The sequence below is a fragment of the Amborella trichopoda genome, chromosome 5, assembly GCF_054954075.1.
Source record: "Amborella trichopoda isolate Santa Cruz 75 chromosome 5, AtrichopodaSantaCruz75HAP2 v2.0, whole genome shotgun sequence".
Lineage (NCBI taxonomy): Eukaryota > Viridiplantae > Streptophyta > Magnoliopsida > Amborellales > Amborellaceae > Amborella > Amborella trichopoda.
In genome coordinates this window covers 2,846,837-2,856,077 of record NC_142340.1, presented here as the reverse complement: position 1 = coordinate 2,856,077, position 9,241 = coordinate 2,846,837, and positions in this window count along the sequence as shown.

Genomic DNA, 9,241 nt, shown 5'->3' with positions numbered 1-9,241 from the left:
TCATATACTAATGAAGTTGAAGGGAAAATTCTATAAGATAGCTGTGAGACGAGCATTACTTTACGGGGTAGAATGTTGGGCGGTAAAGAAACAACATACCCATAGGATGAGTGTAATTGAGATGAAGATGTTGAGATGGATGAGTGGTACTAAAAGAAGGGATAGACTTTTAAATTAATACATTCAGAAGAACTTAGGTATGACTCTAATCAGCGATTGGATGAGAGAAAATAGACTTAGGTTGGATGGGCATGTACAACGTAATCCCAGTACCGTACTTGTTAGGAAGAGCGAATTAATTCAAATAGAAGGCTCAAAACAAGCAAGGGGTAAGCCTAAAAGGACATTGTCTAAAGTAATTAAAAAAAACAAGAAGGGACTTATGGTCTCACAAAGGGTATGACCTTGATATTGTAAAATGACGGATCAGAATTTATGTAGCAAACCCCAAATAATTGAAAAAAGACTATGATGATGATGGTCATAATAGTGTACAATCCCTTTTCTTAACCATAAGCACATTATGTATTTCAACATGAGCATATAATAGTGTATTTCAACATGAATACATTTGCTCCTTTAGCTAAAAGCCTGGATAAACATTTGAGCAATGACACCATGAGACCCTCCCACACCCATGTGAGTGGGACCCCAAAGGATCACCATTAAATTTTGACACAGATCTCTAGAAAAGTTATCACTTGGGTGTGGGGCTTGGGTGAATGGGTTTATTGATAACTTTTCTAGAGATCTGTGTCAAAATTTAATGGTGATATTTTGGGGTCTTGCTCACATAAGTGTGGGAGGATCTCATAATATCATCACTCTAAACATTTTCTATTTAATACTTTGCAATCCACACAAGAATCATCACAATAAAAATTTTATTTGGTCGGTTAAATAGATCAAAACTAGCCAGCCTGACAAGTCAAATACAGGTTTTGAATCTAACCTAAGTTTTTGTTTTGGACCAATGTTTTAAAAAACGGATCGGTGACTCAAATCGGTCATACCCATACCTGTGTCGGATCCAGGGAATCAATGGATCGGATCGGAAGAATTGGCAAAAACAATAATTTTTGCCCCAAAATTACTTTAAAAATAATTCAAAAAACAATAATTCATCATTTTTTCTTTTTTCACTTAACTCGATGAAGAATATGTCAGACTCGATGAAGAATCGTTAGAATCAACGGTTCTGCAAAAAAAATCGGCAAAGTTACTATTCTGAATCAACTGAATCCCAATTTTTTACTGAATCCGAGACGGTCATGGCGCTTTTTTATTTGGATTGTCCAGTTCCAGACAAATCATCAATTTTAAGTCATTGGTTTAAACCATACTAGTCAAGAGACTCGAGGCACCGGTCGGTCCAACCAATCAAATTGGCCTGTTGAATCTTGAGAACTGTGAGTCCTAGCTTTGCGTGCCAAGAGCATGATGCCTTGGATTTCATATTTTCATATATAACATTTGGATTGCTGTGCTATTTATTGAAACGGTTGGGGCCCTTGGCTCTCATTATTTTGTCCTCTCATTTTTTTTTCTGAGGTGAACATCCTGCGCTTCTTTTACACGTGTGAATCATCACCACATTCGTAAAGCAGCATGGTTTTGTGACTCATGGCTGCTACACGTGGGTGGCGACAGTCGTCACGTACGTGGACAAAGTGACCGTTTTTGTCAAATTTAAAGCTCCAAATCTACATGAAAATTTTGAAGGTAGATGGTCTAGTATATTATAATATCCATTATTTTTAAAGATTTGAAAAAAAAAAAAAATTATATTCATATATCTCGAAGTCAAAATGATTAATTTGTGAGTTTTTCATAATAAAAAAATTAAAATAATTTTTTGAAAAGTACAAAAAAAAAACCATGATCCTTTAACCCAAAAAAGTCATAATTACTCTGACCTTTTAGATTTGAAATAAGTAGTTGTAAACAGGTAATTAACTCATTCAAAAAAAACTTCATATTTCAAGATATTCAATTTGATACGTAATGATTAGGAATAATTGGGACTTTGAGAGAAATATAAGTGGTCTCATAGTATACATTTCCTTTTCTTTTTTCCTTTTTTTATATATTTAATGTTAAGAAGGTAAAGTGGGATGTCATATTGAGGCATCCATCCCACAAAACATCAAACTATTTTTTTTTATGGGTTTTTGATGTGCACATCAGTCCTGACACCTTGTATAAATTCTCTCTCGTTGTAAATTGCATGATTAAATTGTACAAATAGCGGATAAAGAAAGGGGTTTACAATGAATAATAAAAAACAAATAAAGTCTCTCGTCAAAACCTCTGGCTCTCAATAGCATGAAAGTTTTTCTTAGCCCCTGATTATGTAATGCGTTAGCTCCAAAAATAGCATGCCTCTAGCAAATATGTGAAGGGATTAACTACAAAGAGACTATTTATCTTTGGAAAAAGTTTGTATAAACTTGCGACTTTAAAATGTAGAATTAAAGATGCACCTCAAAAATCCATCATAAAAAGTTGTTTGGATGTTGGAAAAACCTCTAATTAATCATATTGACATCGGGATGCATGAATATGAAAAGAAAAAAAGGCTTTTGAGTCCACAAAATAATGTAATCTTGCAATATATTATCTGGACCGTGCATTTTTACGATTTTCAAGTGTTTGTAGATCTACTTCATTTGAATCATTTTTAGAGTTTAAAATTTTATAATTAGATATGAAAATAGATTCTCAAGTCATCTTAAGAATTTTTTATATCAAAATTATATTTATAATAAAATTTAAAGGTGCGCCTTAATTTGATTGTTTAACGCTGCAATCTTATGCAAACCACACCTTTTATCTTTTTCTTCATGGAGGTTGTAATCATTCTCACTCATTCAATATCAAATTGGATGGCTTGGGGTAAGTCACAAAGTTCGAGAATATTTTTTTTTGGAACTTTGTGTCTATTCAATGACACTCATATAACCACCTATTTTTGAAATTTTAGGGACAAAAATGATTGTAACCGCCATGTAGAAAAGATAAATGATCTCTCTTTGTAGACAATTTCATATGTAAATGCTAAAAATTCGATGGTCTATACGACATATGCTTTTTTTAAGGCTATAAATCCATTTATTTTCATATCTATAATGGTCCAGATGGCTTGAAGAATTTTTTAATGCCAAAATTGCAATTTTTGTAACATTTGAAGTGCATAAAGCCAAGCCTAGGCATCATGCTAACCATTTCCTTAAGTAATCCATTACTTTAAAATATGCACTAAGGTTTGGATCAAAGCTAACCTACAAAAAATGAGTTTAAAATTTGTAAGTACGTGTCATAAAGCACCAAATGGGTTGTCAATGAGTATTTTCAACACAAGTAATGTATCTTATATCAGGTTGTTTATTGTGGATGGCAATGAGCCGGGTGGCCCAGCCCGGCCTTAAAAAATTAGGGTTTGGGCTACAAAATGTAGCCCATGGCTAGGCTGGGCCTGAGCCATGGCCATGATAGGGTTGGGTAGGGCCAGCCCAATCATTTTTCCTTTATTTTTTTTTTTATTTTTTCAATTAAATTTGGTATTGTCCCATCCTGCCCTGATAGGGCTAGGGCCAAGGCTTCTTTGGCCCTGATAGGGCTGGGCAAGGCTTAGGGCAGCCCTATGGAGAGTGGGACCAAGCTAGAGGCAAGGGTGGCTCAGTCCAAGCCCCACCCGCTGCCAGCCCTATGGGGACTCGGGCCGGGCTAGGGGCAAGGGTGGCCCACCCGTTGCCAACCCTATTCTTGGGCCAGCCCATGGGGTTTCAACTATTATGCTAGTCTAAAATATTTTTAGGTTGGGCTTGGGTCAACACTGGCCTAGTTGCATAACTTTTTTTAAGTACATATATCTTACATGTAGCAAATGAATGTTTCTATATTTACATAGGGTCCAGCCGATTCCTTTGTGACCAGACTGGGCTCAGATCTCATTATCATAAATTTGAGCCACGCCATGGCTGGGCTTATGGGTGGCAACAGGTCGTGTTCAGGTACGGGCTGGACCCAAGCCCAAATTCATTGGACCCAGATCCGATCAACCCAACCTACCATATCCAATTGTTGAACCCATACCTGGACCCAGATCGGGTCCATCCCTCGGATCCAAGGTCAGGTGCGGGTCCGGGTCCAATGCCACCCCTAGCTGGGATTGAGACTAAATTTGTAGACCCTGGCAAGGCTTGGGCATACCCTACATTGTTGAGGTCTAGACCAAATAATGGCATAGCAAGTTTCGGTGAGATTTGAAATGCAGTTTTACTTTTGATGATAAAGCCAGAGCTATCATTCTCCATGAATAATCAATTGCTTTAAAATAAATTATTATTCAAAAGTTAGTTTCCTGGGTAACCTACCAAAAAACAAGTTTATAAAATTTGTATGCACCTGTCATAAATCATGAGATGGGTTGTCAACGAGAATATCAAACATAAATATTGTATTCCTTCTACATTGCTGAGACCCCATATTTAGAGATCTAACCTTCTCAACCTACATGTCAGTAGAAAAATTTTCAAATCGCATTCTCCACAGGCTTGAAAAAAAAATAATGCCTCTAGATTGAAAAGAAACCATCTAATTTTTTTATCAAAATGTTGAAAACTCAAATTTTCAATCTTTTTAGTTCTTTTTAACATAGTAATCTAGTGGCTTTTAGGTAATTCCCAAAAAAAATTATCAAAAGAATCTTCCTGCAGAAAATATTTGATTGATTAAAAAATAATGATGTAGAACCTTTAAATCTACAAAATGAATCGACTAATTAGTCAAAAAATCAATGAAAATTCTATAAAGCAGAAAAAATTCAACTCAAGGTCTTCCAAAGGGGTGAATGAAATGGTAGAAGTTAGTTCGATTGGTTCAATATCGATGAGCCTAGAAAAGAGGGACCACAAGCGGGAGAGATTTTTTAGGTTATCAAATGATACATGCAAGAACTAATGAACGATTTTAACAACTATTGATTCTAACAAATAAGATAAAAATTGATAGTCTTTGATTATTATTTTTTCAGCACCTTTGGTTGCTTTGCTACTTAATCTTATAGACCAATGAAATACTTATGATTTTTGTTTGAAAGAGTAAGTGTATAGTATACTTCTGCTGGAGTTATGATTATATTAACATTGACACAAGTTTCTCTTTCTTTTTATTTTTTATTTTTTCAGAGAGAGCGAACCCACGATTGTTGAGGAGACAAAACCTTGGACCTTGCTGGCTCATTTCCTTTGCTTATTTAGTAGACTTGCTTGGGATGGTTTTTAAATTAGAATCACCTCACTAGATCATTATTTTTTTAAAAAAAATTAAATTTTGAGTTTTTTATACTTAGATTTCGCCCTTCAAAAATTATATGGTCAATCTTTAGACATTATTTTTTCAAGGGCATATAGAGAGCAATTTGTAAATTTTTAATAGAGATTAATCTATGGGTGAAAGAAATTACATCTCCAAAATTTGAGGTCATAAAATAACTACAAACTGTAGGGATAACTTTAATTACAATGTCATACCTAGTATTATTTTATAGAAAAAGTTTATATAAGGTGTCAACCTTATGCTGTAAAACTCATGGGGAAGATTGTTTCATCACGAAAAAACCCTCCAACTAGAAAACCCTCCAATTGATCATTTTGACTTTGATATGTATTGATATAAAAGAAAAAATGAATTTCAAACATTAAAAATAATACATTTTGTAATACATTATCTATACCATCCATTGTCAAGATTATAGAGTATTTATAGATCTGCATCATATTTGGAGCTTTCAATTTCATTATAGGTGTGATAAATATATTTTTAGACCATCACAAGAGTTTCCAACATAAAAAGCGCATCTTTTAACAAGATTTAGATGCGTACCTTACCGTGATTGTTTAAGGTTAATACCTTATAAAACCTTACCTTTATTTTATTTTTAAATTTTCTACAAATTATCTTGACGTGAAATCAGGGTATTCTCACTCCTTGCAAGGGCGTACTCAGAAGGAAAAAAAAAAAAAGCAATATAAATCAACTAAAATATCCTAAAAAGTTTTAGGCAAATATAGGTCGTTTGTTTGATCAAAAATATTTTTTATTAATCTTGTCAAGTGCACCCTATGAGAAATGGGCACATACCAAATTTTATGCCAAAATAATTTATAAAATAAAAATAAAGTATCATGAACCATCCGATCAAAATCAGATGCTAAGAGGCGAACTTGTGACATTGTAATTAAAGCTATTCTAACCATCTATTCAAATACGACGTATGTGCGGCCCCACATGCAAAGGATTCCAATTAATGAAGGGTGGCATACATTCCATGCATTAAGCAAATGGATCGATAAGTAACCTTTCGTCTCTTTTACTTACGAGTGAAGGCAACATGGTTCCTATCACCTTGTCTAAGCCAAATATCCAGATGTTATTCTTATGGAAAAAGTTTATATAAGATTGCAAGCTTAAAATGTAGAATTACATATGCACCTAAAAAATCTATCGGAAAAAATTATTTTAATATTAAAAAAACCTTTAATTGATCATCTCGATATTGAGATGTATGAATATAAAAAATAAAATAAAAAAGGTTTTGAGCCCAAGAAATAGTGCATCTTGTAAGACATTATCTAGACCGTCTATTTTCAAGATTTTCATGTGTTTATAGCAATGTTCGTAAAATCGAACCGAAACGGTTAACCGGTCATAAGGCTGGGAACAGTTTGAACCGGAACCGGAACCGGAATAACCGGTCAAGTAGATTTTTTTAAAAAAAAAGGGTCAAAATCCCCATAAAAATTAAAAATAAATAGAAAAACTTAGATTAAGTATACAACATCATATTACATACATTTATCTTATAAAAAATTTTGATACAACTTTTTATATAATTTAATAGTTGAATATTATGAAAATATACAAGACAATTTATAATTTCACATAAATTTAATGGGTAAAGTCCAACTAACAATGGATGATGCAACAATATATGCTTCTATATTGTTTTAATGTTGATGTTGAGAAATGTTATTTTAATGTTGAAAAACCTTTTAATACAGTTTAGAATTGGGTTTGAGAGCGGAGTTTTTTGTAGCATGACCTCATTTACTTGGTAACTTGGTTATCAAATGCAGGGTGTGGGCCAAGGTGTTCAGTGCTGCTTCCAATAGCCAAATCGCATATTTTAAAAAAATATGGCCAAGTCGATTTTCAAATGGCCAAATCGATTTTGAAATGGCCAAACCTCACTTACTCAGTAACCTTTTGAGTTGGGTTTTAACATGAAATAAAAAAATAAAAAATAATATATATATATATATATATATATATATATGATGGCAACTTTAAAATGTAGAATTAAGATGCATATTAAATAAAAAAAAAAAACAGGTTAAGCTTTTATCCATTTCAACATGACATGAGGGATGAGCAAAACACTTTTTAGTTTATACCTCTTTTCTTCATAGAGGCTAATAAACATATTTAAGGCGTATGAAGGTGCAACAAATGATAGATAGCTTGTAACAAATAAAAAAACAAATTAGAAGAAAATGTCACAACTAAACAAGAAGCTGAGAACACAGATATCAGTAACATACACCAAAAATAACCTTAAAAATAAATAATTTTTTTCTCATATTCATCACAAAATAATTTTTATAAAAAATACATAAAACATTAAAAACAATCCAACAAGCTCACCAAAAATGTATAACATTAAAAAGAAACAAATTTTTTCCTCATATTCATCACAAATAAACATATTTTTGTAAAAAAAAATATAACATTAAAAACAATCCAACAAGCTCACCAAAAATATATAAATTTTAAAAAAAATAATATATTCCTTTTTTCTCATATTCATCACAAATTTCATATTTTTATAAAAACAAAACATAATTTTATTAAAAAAAAATTGTTTTAAGAACTTTAAAATCGAGCCAAAGAATATAGAAACTTTAGAGTCGAAATCAACCCCAAATCTTTCATTTTTTGAACAAATTGATATGGGGATATGATAGATACTTCAATTAAGATTCAAATGCTCCAAATTTCATGAAAACTTATTCACTATTGAGATCTTTATTCAAAAAGTTACGAATTTTTTACTTCACAAAAATTTCAGGAAAAAACGCAGCAAAAAAAAATTGATATAAAAAAATTTAATCAATAGTTATTTGATAGATAAAGACTTTATGATCAAACTTCAGTGATTAATTCGATAAAAATCGATCAATTGATTGATTAGAAATCAATTTGTTTGGATAAAAACAGTTCATCGAGCAGCAGCACTTCAGGCCCAAAAAAACCTCAAATCTTCATCATTTTGGAAAATTTGAAATATGCAAACATTGAATCCTTAAACAATCAATCAAAGCCCTCCATTTTTATGAAATCTATAAGGTATTAAAGCTATATTTGATAGAATGATGGAAATTTATAATTTTCAAAAATCACCATTTCAATCCTCCAAGAACTCTTTGTTTTTCGACTTTTGATTCAATAATAGATAATCTATAGAAACTTTACGGTGTATAACATCAATATTTGATTGAAAAAACAAAAAAAAACTACAAAATGAAAGAAAAAAAAGCTGCAAAATCTTGATCTATGAAAATAACGGGTATGTGTCAAATAACGGCCGTTATGCCCTAACCGGATTCCCCACCCCACCGGTAACGATCTAACCGTCCGGTTCTGGTTCTTACCGACCGAATTTGCGAACACTGGTTTATAAATCCACTTGATTTTAACTATTTTTAGAGTTTAAAATTTTATAATTAGATATAAACATAGATTTTGAGATAATCCTAATAATTTTTTTCAACAAAATTGCATGTTATGATAAAATTTAGAGAAGCGCCCAAATTAGATTGTTTGCAACCTTATAAAAACCACACCCTATTCTCATAGCTAACCAACAGAAGACTACAAGTTATTTATTACTTCCATCGCATGCAATCAAATTCGGTCGGTAAGAACCAGAACCGGCCGGTAGACTTATGGATGGGCGATCTAGATCAACTTTGGATTGATCCGCATCGATGATCCAAAAAACATTAAAAAATAAATAAAAATTATAATAGGGATTTATAAGGTGGTTATTTAAGAAAACCTAAAAAACGTTAGATAATATTAAAAAAAATAAAAATAAAATTAGGGTATTTAGGGGAACACGGGGACCCATATCATCCCGAACCGGTTTTGGGTCCCAACTTATTCCCATCCAAATTGA